The sequence below is a fragment of the Pituophis catenifer genome, unplaced genomic scaffold (assembly GCF_029215685.1).
Source record: "Pituophis catenifer annectens isolate HBS135680 unplaced genomic scaffold, rPitCat1.0.hap2 SCAF_2, whole genome shotgun sequence".
Taxonomy (NCBI): domain Eukaryota; kingdom Metazoa; phylum Chordata; class Lepidosauria; order Squamata; family Colubridae; genus Pituophis; species Pituophis catenifer.
Genome location: NW_027256882.1, coordinates 25,360,532 through 25,371,944, shown reverse-complemented (window position 1 = coordinate 25,371,944; position 11,413 = coordinate 25,360,532). Strand labels below are relative to the sequence as shown.

The 11,413-nt window shown below is 45.2% G+C and overlaps 1 pseudogene; it reads left to right on the top strand.

Annotated features, from left to right (window-relative positions):
• The first annotated feature begins 1,329 nt into the window (after positions 1-1,329).
• LOC139311928 (zinc finger protein 208-like) overlaps positions 1,330-11,413 on the top strand; it is a 55,846-nt pseudogene continuing 45,762 nt past the window's right edge.

Here is an 11,413-nt window from a genome sequence, read left to right as displayed (position 1 = left end):
CATGGAACATGACAATCTGCCCTTCGCCCTAGCAGGGTCCATCTGGCGTTGCATGCTGGATCCACCAGGCGGCTCCCCAGGTAGCCGTTAGAAAGGCACAGCGGCCCTCACCCGCTTCAGGAGGAAACTGAGCATGCGCTCTTTCACCAGGTCCGAGACTCCCGGGGCTTTTTGCAAACAAGGCTGAAAGCGCGTCCGCCCTTTCTACAGTGCCCGATTCTCGTTCCGCACCCCCCGCCCCTCCCTCGCTACGAGCCTTCGGCCGAGCCTTTCCAGCAGTCCAAGAGGCTTGAAAGGAAGCCTTGCACGGAGGGAGATCAAGACCTGATTCCGGAGTTGAGTAAGTGGGGAGGGACTTTTTCTTCCACGGGCTGGACCGTGCATGGAGACACGCAAAACTTCATCAGGTTCGGAGTCCTGGAAAGTGGGGAGCCCCTTGTCCCATGTTCCCCTGCCGCCCCTGTGCATGCATACACGGGCCAGGCAGGGAAGAAATCAAAAGCTACGGTCCCGCTACGTTTCCTCCAGGAGGAAAATCGGGACCGCCAGAAAAGTCGGAGTCATTCAGGATTAGGCGAAAAGTGAGAAACCTCTTTCCGGGAGATGCTTGAATCAAAATGTTAGGTCGTAGCTGGTTTATTGATCCGGGTATTATTCTGTTTGCATTGCATCGTGGTTTGTTGATTACGATATCTCAGCTACCCATAGCGGTTTGGGCCAGGAGGTTAATGGGGTTCTGCTATCTAGTAGCAGCACTTACAATATAAAGTTATACTGGACCTTCAAATATTGATTAATTTACCTGTTAAATCGATAGAGAAAGCAGCTCATCACAGTGGCTGTTTGTGACCTGAAATATTGATCATCTGAATTGTACAGAGGTTGTTTTTAATGTCGCAAGCAGCCATCAAAATTATTTGAATAAATAAGTAGGAATTAGAAATCAAAAACATATTTTAAATGTATGCATCCAAAGTTTTTAGTCCATGATTGAAGTTGATGCAGAAGGTTGCTACAGAATTTTTTCCACACACAGATATGTTAGTATACCAACTAGGAATATTTCCCCCCCCCCCGCCTCTTTCCAGATATTGTTAATTTCTTATTTGGGTTTTTGTGGATGCTCAGTTATTAAGTTCGTCAGCCTGTATTACTGGAAGTTTCTTTTGTTTTCCATTTCAGATATACAACTTGGAAATCTTTCCTGGTTCCCTTGGAGTCCGAAGTATCTTGTGTGGGAAGAGGGCTGAATGGCCTTTACGAGATTTGGCCAGACTTCCTCTGATTAGTAAAACTTGGGAGATCCATCCATCCATTTTGGAGCTGGATTAGAATACTAAAGAAATGATGGAGGGACAACACCCAACAGATCCGGGAATTGGAAAAGGCCCTCCAGTTACTCAGCCTTGGAGCTGTGGGGAAAATGGGGCAAGTTCTGGGCAGAAGAGCCAAGAAGAGGAAGCCAACAGTTCAGAGGTTCAATGCTGTCACTTCAGAAAAGTGCAGTTCCAGGAGGGGAAGAGTCCCCGAGATGTTTGCACTCAGCTTCACCGCCTTTGCCATCAATGGCTGCAGCCAGAAAGACACACGAAGGCTCAGATGCTGGACTTAGTGCTCCTGGAGCAGTTCCTGGCTGTCCTTCCTCCAGAGATGGAGAAATGGGTGCGAGAGTGTGAAGCGGACACCAGTTCCCAGGCAGTGGCCCTGGCCGAAGGCTTCCTCCTGGTCCAGGAGTCGGAAAAGATGCAGGTGTGAGAATGTAATCATTTCAGGTGTAAAGAGAATCTCTCTGAATTTGTCAATTCCTTTTTGGTAGTGTTTTCTGGGATTATTAATACCTAAGGACAGTTGTTCCCTTTTTCTTCCAGAGGATGTGTTTGGGGCAATTCTTCCATTCTCTTTCAACTTTTGCAAATGGACAGTGGGATCTGCTGGTTTAAAAGTGCACTATGATAATTCCTTAGTGCTCTTTCTTTGTTTCTCATATCACATCATGTCCAGAAATCCTTGGAAGCTGTGACTGAGTATCCCAAGGGGAGGAAAGATTTATTCAGATCTTCTCAAGAGCTGCTGTTCAGGGAGACCTTACACAAAGATCAAAGCCAGGACACAACTCCAGGTAAGAAAAGGTATTTCTGTGTGATGTGAAATTTCAACATTTATCTGATTCTTCTGCTCCTCTTGATTGAAATCTCTCTCTTTAACAATTCTGCTTCCACCATTTTTCTCTTTCTCACAGAGAGTACAAAGCTGTCCTTGGAATTTTTTGAATCACTTCATCTTTGTGGTGGAGCTGAAGGATTGGCTGAACCACTACTTCAGGTAAAGAGGAGAAGCATCAGAAAAGGTTTCATTTTGTTCTGGAGTTCAATGTAATAAATCTCTGCTTCCAAGCAATACGAATCTGAAACTAGATTCATAATTCATATTTACCTTAGCGTATCTTTCTCTTCTGAGGGATTCTATCGTGAGGCACTTTCTCCACCCCTCCTGCTTCACAGTCAGATTTCGTTGACCAGACTGTTTCGTCTCTTTCTCCCAGGGTCATTCACACATACCATTAGAAAAAAATACTTTTTTTTTTTTTTGCCTTTTCAAAAGTATCTTTGGGACAACCATGACCTGGTGATTGAGAATCTCCATAGAAATATGCTGTTACAAGCTCTTCCAACACCTTCTTGAAGGTGTGGAGTTGGGTTACATTTGCCCCTCAGTGGATAAAGTAAAGTAAGTAAGTAATAAAGGGCAAAAATGTCAAGTAGGTTTTGCCAGTATTTGGCATTGCCCACCCTAGGAAGAATTGGAGCCACTGATAACTAGTGAATTTAAGACCCAACTACGAATTGACCAAGAAAAATATTTTTATTGGCTACACTGAAAGGCATTCCAAATACTTCCAACATGATCTAATGTGCTTCAGTTGTGCCATCAGTCGAAAGTGGTGAGATCTCATTTTGAGTTCTGTACAAGATGCCCATTTTGATCACTGGATCTCTCTCCTTCAATTGGTAAAAGAAAACTCTCAAATTATTCTTGGGATTATCTATTAAAATGAAAACTTGTTCCCTTCTTTAGGATGTTGTGTCTTTTGAGGAAGTGGCTGTGCATTTCTCCAAGGAGGAGTGGTCTCAACTGGACTCTGATCAAAAAGCACTTCATGGAGAAGTCATGCTGGAGAATTCCAGAAATCTGGCTTCTCTGGGTAAGAATCCCTATCTGTGCTCAGAAACATAGAAAAATCATGGGGTGGGGGAGCTTAGACGTTATTAAAAAATAGATTAAGTGAAATAAGTGATCTAAAAAATCATTTATTTGTATCCTGCCTTTATTTTTTTGGAAATAATAAAAGCAGTGGACAAACCCAATATTCCTTCCTCCTGCTGTTTTCCCTACAACAAGAACCTTGTGACATGGGTTGAGCTGAGAGAGACTGGCCCAAAGTCACCCAGCCACCATTCATCCCTAAAGGATGATCTAGAACTAACTGATCTAGTTTCTAGCCTGGTGCCTTAACCATTTGACCTAACTGACTTTAAGGAAATTTATTGAAAGAAAACTTAGAAAACTGCATATCCCCGTGATGGCGAACCTATGGCACGGGTGCCACAAGTGGCACATGGAGCCATATCAGTGGGCATGCGAGCTCAGCTCCGGCACACGTGTGTGCCAGCCAGCTGATTTTCGGGCCTTCTGGGCCAACTAGAAGTCAGGAAAACACTGTTTCTTGACTCCGGAGGGCCTCTAGTGTGGGGGTGGGGGAGGCCGTTTTTGCCCTCCCCAGGCTCCTAGAAAGGCTCTGGAGCCTGGGGAGAGCAAAAAACGGGCCTACTGGGCCCACCATGCCATCACATGCCAAAAGCAGGGGGGAGCACGGGGGCGGGGGCGGGACACATAGAATTATGGATGTGGGCATGCGTGCGTGTGACTCCTTTGCGCTCCCCCCGCTTTTGGCACGTGATGGCAAAAAGCTTAGCCATCACTGGCATATCCTCTCCTTTTTACATAAAGAAATTTTTTTTAAATCTTTTCTGCTCATAAAATACAAAATATTCATTTCCATGCCACAGAAGATATTAGCAACAGTCTGAGCATTAGGCTGCACATAGAGATGGGGTGGCCTCTCTTGAGCAAGGTCCTGAATACCAGGGTTTGGTATTTACTCCTGAACCTCTGCTCTAGGTCCCCGATGACCCTAAGCTGCTATAACCAAAACTGGATGGGTCCTGAGTAGGATGTCCCTTCTATGAGATGTGCCCACTTGTGTACCAAGTTTGCCCTCAGCCTAATTGAGGGTGGGGGCTATTGCCATCCAGAAATTCCCCTTGGCTTTCAAAGATTCTGCTCTGCAGACAAGTGGGGATGAGACTTCCAATGAAGTTGGGGAGCTGGTAGGTATGTTGTTGACTCAGCATGATACCGTGTCCAATGGACTTCAGGAGCTTGTGGCACCATGTAATAGTTCCACGTCAAAGATCAGGGTTGTGTCTTATATTCATAGTGATGTGATCCAATCTGGTTATATGAATATCAGTAGGGATACATTTGGAAGTGAGTCCTTGCTAAAGTCTTGGTTTGGAATCATATTTGCCAACAAAGCAGGCAAAATATATTGATGATTATTTGACTAAAATTCATAAGAAAGGGTTTGATTGTTCCACTATTCTTGCTATAATTTTCATTTTCCTTTTTTAAGGCTATAATGGGCAGGAGAATAAGAATTGCAAGAAGGAATGCCAAGCGATCCATTCAAAAGAGGGGAAAGGAAAATTATATCAATGCATGGAGAGCTTTAGCAGGAAAAGAGTTTTGATTCACCATAAAACTGTCCATACAGAGGAGAAGCCATATCAATGCATGGAATGTGGAAAGACCTTCTCTTATTATAGGTCTCTTATAAGACATCAAAGGAATCACAAAGGAGAAAGACCTTATAAATGTATGGAATGTGGAAAGAGCTTTACTTGTAGTAGTGGTCTCAATTCCCATATGGGGATCCACACAGGAGAGAAACCATATCAATGCATGGAGTGTGGAAAGAACTTTATTTCTAGGAGTGGTCTCAATTCCCATAAGAGGATCCACACAGGAGAGAAACCATATCAATGCAAGGAATGTGGAAAGACCTTTACTTGTAGCAGTAGTCTCAGTTACCATAAGAGGATCCACACAGGAGAGAAACCATATCAATGCATGGAGTGTGGAAAGAACTTTATTTCTAGTGGTTGTCTTAATTCCCATAAGAGGATTCACACAGGAGAGAAGCCATATCAATGCAAGGAATGTGGAAAGACCTTCTCTCATAATTACTCTCTTTTAATTCATCATAGGAATCACACAGGAGAGAAGCCATATCAATGCCTAGAGTGTGGAAAGGGTTTTAGCAAGAGTAGTCATCTTACCTCCCATAAGAGGATCCACACAGGAGAGAAACCGTACCAATGCATGGAGTGTGGAAAGACCTTCTGTTATTCTAAGTCTTTTATAATGCATCAAATGAATCACAAAGGAGAAAGACCTTATAAATGCATGGTGTGTGAAAAGAGCTTTACTTGTATCAGTCATCTTAAGACTCATAAGATGATCCACATAATAGAGAAGCCATATCGTTGTGTGGAGTGCGGAAAGAGCTTCTGTTACAATCGTTCTCTTATACTCCATCAAATGATTCACAAAGGGGAAAGACCATATCAATGCATGGAGTGTGGAAAGACCTTTACTTGCAGTAGTAATCTCAATTCACATAAGAGGATGCACACAGAAGAGAAACCATATCAATGTAAGGACTGTGGAAAGATCCTTACTTCTACCAGTAGTCTTAATTCCCACAAGAAGACCCACACAGGAGAGAAGCCATATCAATGCATGGAGTGTGGAAAAAGCTTTAGTAGGAAATACGCTCTGATTCACCATAAAACTATCCATACAGAGGAGAAGCCATATCAATGCATGGAATGTGGAAAAACCTTCTGTTATTATGACTCTCTCATAAGACATCAAAGGAATCACAAAGGAGAAAAACCTTATCAATGCATGGAGTGTGGAAAGAGCTTTAGTTGCAGCAGACATCTTGATTCCCACAAGAAGATCCACTCAGGAGAAAAGCCATATAAATGTGTTGAATGTGGAAAAGGCTTTAGGTGGAATTCTGCTCTTACCACCCATAAAAGAATCCATACAGGAGAAAGACCGTATCAATGCATGGAGTGTGGAAAGACCTTTACTAGTAGCAGTAGTCTTAATTCCCATAAAAGGATCCACACAGGTGAGAGGCCATATAAATGTGTGCACTGTGGAGAAGGCTTTAGAAGGACTTGTGACCTCACTTCCCATAAAAGAATCCATACAGGAGAAGAAACCATATGAATGCATGAAGTGAGGAAAGAGATTTGCAAGAAGTAACACTTTTACTTGCCATAGAAGGATGACCACCCTATGGATAAAGGAAATTTGAGAAGCGCTTCAATAGAAATTTATTTATTTTATTTATTTATTTATTTATTGCGATTTATATGCCGCCTTTCTCCCTAGGGACTCAAGGCGGCTTACAAAATGACAACTTCAATACAAATCACAATACAATACCAAATTAAAATCAGTAACCCAATTAAAAACGATTTAAAATTATACCAGTGTACCCCCAACCGGATCAGTTTAATTGGCGGAAGAGCCACGTCTTCAGCTCGCGACGGAAGGAAAGAAGGTCGGGGGCTGTCCTGAGCTCAGTGGGCAATCCATTCCAGAGGGTCGGGGCTCCCACAGAGAACGCCCTCCCCCTGGGGGTCGTCAGCCGACATTGTTTGGCCGACGGCACCCTGAGGAGGCCGACTCTGTGAGAGCGGACAGGACGATGGGAGAACGGCTGGAGATGGTCCTGCAAGTACCCCGGGCCTAAGCCATGAAGGGCTTTATAGGTGAGCACCAGCACCTTGAAATGTATCCGGAGTGCCACCGGTAGCCAGTGCAGCTCACGCAGGAGAGGTGTTACACGGGAGTATCTAGACGCCCCCGTAACTACCCGCGCGGCTGCATTTTGGACTAGCTGAAGCCTCCGGACACATCCCAAGGGCAGCCCCATGTAGAGGGTGTTACAGTAGTCCAACCTAGAGGTAACAAGGGCGTGAGTGACCGTGGCGAGGGCATCCCGGTCTAGGAACGGGCGCAACTGGCGCACAAGACGGACCTGTGCGAAGGCCCCCCTGGTTACGGCCGTCAGATGGTCATCTAAAGACAGCCGAGAATCCAGGAGGACACCCAAGTTGCGGACCCTGTCGGAGGGAGCAAGGGTTTCACCTCCGATCATTAAGGATGGAACCTCCAGATCCCGGGATGCCGGCATCCACAGCCACTCAGTCTTGGAAGGGTTGAGTCTAAGCCTGTTCCTCCCCATCCAAACCCGCACCGCTTCCAGGCAGTGGGACATCACGGAAAGGGCATCCCTAGGGTGGTCAGGGGTGGAGATGTAAAGCTGGGTATCATCAGCATATTGATGATACCTCACCCCAAAACCACGGATGATCTCACCCAGCGGTTTCATATAGATATTAAAGAGCAGAGGGGAGAGAACCGATCCCTGAGGCACCCCACAAGTGAGAGGCCTCTGGGAGGATCCCTGACCCCCCGCCCAAACAGACTGCAGACGGCCCGAGAGATAGGAGGAGAACCACTGTAAAACAGTGCCTCCTAACCCTATCCCCCTGAGCCGCTGCAGCAGGATACCATGGTCGATGGTATCGAATGCCGCTGAGAGGTCAAGAAGGACCAGGATGGAGGAGCAACCCCCATCCCTGGCCCGCCAGAGATCATTTACTAGGGCGACCAATGCCGTTTCCGTGCTGTGGCCACGCCTGAAACCAGATTGGTAAGGATCCAGGTAGTCAGTTTCCTCCAGGAATTGAGGGAATTGCTGTGCCACCACGGACTCAACAACCTTAGCTAAAAAGCGAAGGTTGGAGACTGGACGGTAGTTGTTAAGTACGTCAGGATCCAGGTTAGGCTTCTTAAGGAGGGGTCGAACCACCGCCTCTTTAAGCGCAGTGGGAAAGACCCCTTCCTTTAGTGAAGCGTTGACAATAGCCTGGATCCAGTCTCCAGTCACCTCCCGGGCTGCCGAAACAAGCCAGGAGGGACAAGGGTCCAGTAAACATGTGGAAGACCCCAACCTACCCATAATCCTGTCCACGTCATCCAATGAAACAGGCTCAAACTCAACCCAGATGACTCCACCGAGACTAGGCCCTGTCACCTCAACGGACTCTGTCCAGTCGGAGTCCAACCCGGTCCGAATCTGAGTGATTTTATCTTGCAGAAACTGTGCAAAATCCTCAGCACGGCCCTGTAAGGGGTCCTCCCTCACTCCCTGATTAAGGAGGGAGCGGGTCACTCTAAACAGGGCTGCTGGGCGATTTTCTGCAGATGCAATGAGAGTGGCGAAATAGTTACGTTTCGCCACTTCCATCGCCACAAGATAAGACCTAATATGGGTTCTTAGTTGTGTTCGGTCGGACTCGGATCGGGAGGATCTCCAACCACCCTCCAGGCGTCTTTTCCGACGCTTCATTTCCCTGAGCTCCACGGTAAACCAAGGAGCCGCCCGGGATCTGCGTCGGATCAGAGGCCGCAAAGGCGCGATTCGATCCAAGGCCCCCACCGCAGCCTGTTCCCAGGCTGCGACAAGGGACTCAGATGAATCGTGGGCTAAGGAGGCGGGAAATGACCCAAGCTCCATCAGGAAACTTTCGGGTTCCATCAGGCGCCTGGGGCGGAACCATCTTACTGGTTCCACACCCCTGCGACGGGGGGTGGCGGAGGAAATGCAGGTAGTCCTCAAGTTTGTGACTGCAATTCATCCCAAAATTTCTGTTGCTAAGCAAGATAGTTGTTAAGTGACTTTTGCCCCATTTTACTATTTTTCTTGCCACATTTGTTAAGTGAACCCTCTGGGTAACTTAGTAAAACTTGTTAAGTGACTCTAGCTTCCCCATTGTTTTTGCTTGTCAGAAGGTCACGGAAAGTGATCACACAACCCTGGGACACTGCAACTGCCATAAATATGAGTCAGTTGTCAAACATTTGAAGTTTTCTCAGGTGATCATGGGGATTCTAAAACGGTGATAAGTGTGAAAAATGGTCATAAATCATTTTTTTTCAGTGCTGTGTAACTTTGAACAATCGCTAAATGAACTGTTGTAAATTGAAGACTTCCTATAGTTGTCTAAAATCTCATGCAAGGACCATTTGAGTAAAAATCCAAATAAATTGGAGTCCTTAGATGTGCATCCATAAATTGCCTTTCTAGTGCAAACCAGAACAAGGTGGATCCCGAATCCTGCTTGTGGATTTTCCAAGTTCAAATAATTCAAAGGCCTTTTTTTGCATGTACAAATATTCTGGATTGTTTTTCATTATACTGACTGTTTTTCACCACCAGCCTATGGTGAGTTAAGTGACGCCGTGTCTTTCTCGCAGTGCCTGGAGGCTGTTAGGGGTTGGATGGGGAGTGATGGGTTGAAACTAAACCCTGGCAAGACCGAGTGGCTCTGGGTTTGGGGTTCTTTGGCTCAGGGAGAATTGCCATCTTTGGTCTTGGATGGGGTGGCACTACCCCAAACAGACCCTGTGTGTAATCTGGGGATTCTCCTGGACTCAACGACTCCTACTCAAAGAGCAGGTGATGGTCGCGGCCAGGAGGGTCTTCGTACAACTGCGAGTTGTGCGCCAGTTACACTCTTTCCTGGACCGGCAATCCCTACTCACAGTCACTCATGCCTTAGACATTTCCTGTCTTGACTATTGCAACACGCTCTACATGTGGCTGCCCTTGAAGAGCATCCGGAAGCTCCAGTTGGTGCAAAATGCAGTGGGCTGCATGATTTGGTGCAGATCCCAGTGTGCACATGTATCACCTCCCCTGCAGGAGCTGCACTGGTTGCCGATTTGCTTCCGGGTGCAATTAAAGGTGTTGGTTGTCTCCTTTAAAGCCTTTCATGACCTGGGACCAGGTTATTTGAGGGACCGTCTCTTGCTGGTCATATCTATCCGACCCATCAGAGTGGGGAGGCAGGGAATGCTGCGGGTCCCATCCCCGAGTGAGATACACCTGGTGGGACCTAGAAAAAGGGCCTTCTCAGTGGTGGCTCCCTCTCTGGAACATCATTCCCCCAGAGATTAGAACGGCCCCCCACTCTAATTCTCTTCCGGAAGGCACTTAAGACCTGGTTCTCCTAGCGGGCCTGGGGAACCCAGAGCAGGATGGAGCCCATTAAATGGCTTGTGTGATCGGCCGTTTGCTGGAGTGGGGAGTGATTTTATTACATTAATGTATTTGATTTTTTATTAGATTTACTGTTTTTTAAATGTTTTTATATTCTGTAAACCGCCTTGAGTCGCCATGGGCGAATAGACAGCAATATAAGTTTAATAAATAAATAAGTATTGTTTCAAATATTCCAAAGTATCAGACACAAGTATCACATTATTCTTCAACTATCTTTTAGGTTTAAAAAAAATCCCATAACATTATTAGAGGTTATCTCAATATTTTTGTTCTGATATTTGCCCAAGTATCTTGACCGAGTCCTTTTTTTGGCTGTTCTACTTCTTCCATCCCTGCTTGCCTGAGGAAGACTTCAGTGAGAGGTCTGATTGCTGCACCCAGGATGTTTGTTGCTTACAAAGTCTTGCAGTCTGTGAAGGCCAAATTCCCTTCCTTTAGCAGCTAAGATTTGTTTTCATACACAGTGCTTAATGAGTCCCTTTGTCAGAGGTTCTTTTTAAACCATACCCAGTTTGATTGACTTCATCTGAAACATCTATCAAAAGTACTGGATTCTAGGGAATTTAAATTTTGTCGCCCGATAAGGATTGTGGAGATGTTTTATTCTGAAAAAATATCCAAGATACAAAAATGAAACAAATGTGCAAATTCTTTTTTTGTTTTTTGTCTTGTACTAGATCTATAGTGTATTAAACATACAAACAATATGTAAGTTCTTTCTATGCTTGATTTCCTATAATAGATTTTTAGTATATTTGTACTATACAATATTCTCTATAATATACTATTATTAATATACTATTATACTATATATTATTGTCCATATAATATATACTATTTCAGTGGTGGGATTCAAATAATTTACAACTGGTTCACTGCCCTAATGACCAGCTGGGTAGGCGTGACTGGGTGGGCGTGGCCAAGTCAACATCACTCATGTCATCCAGCCTCTCCTTGCCCAGCCGCTCGCCTCAACATATCTATAGTTCTGTAAAAATGTTCATCTTTTTTCGACTTTATTATCTGCATCCTCCTGATATATAAAAGGACTTGGAATAAACAAACCAATATTTGGTGCTACTTTCATTTATTTCATAGCATGTGCTCTGCCATACTATAAACCTCTTAGATCCAGCAATG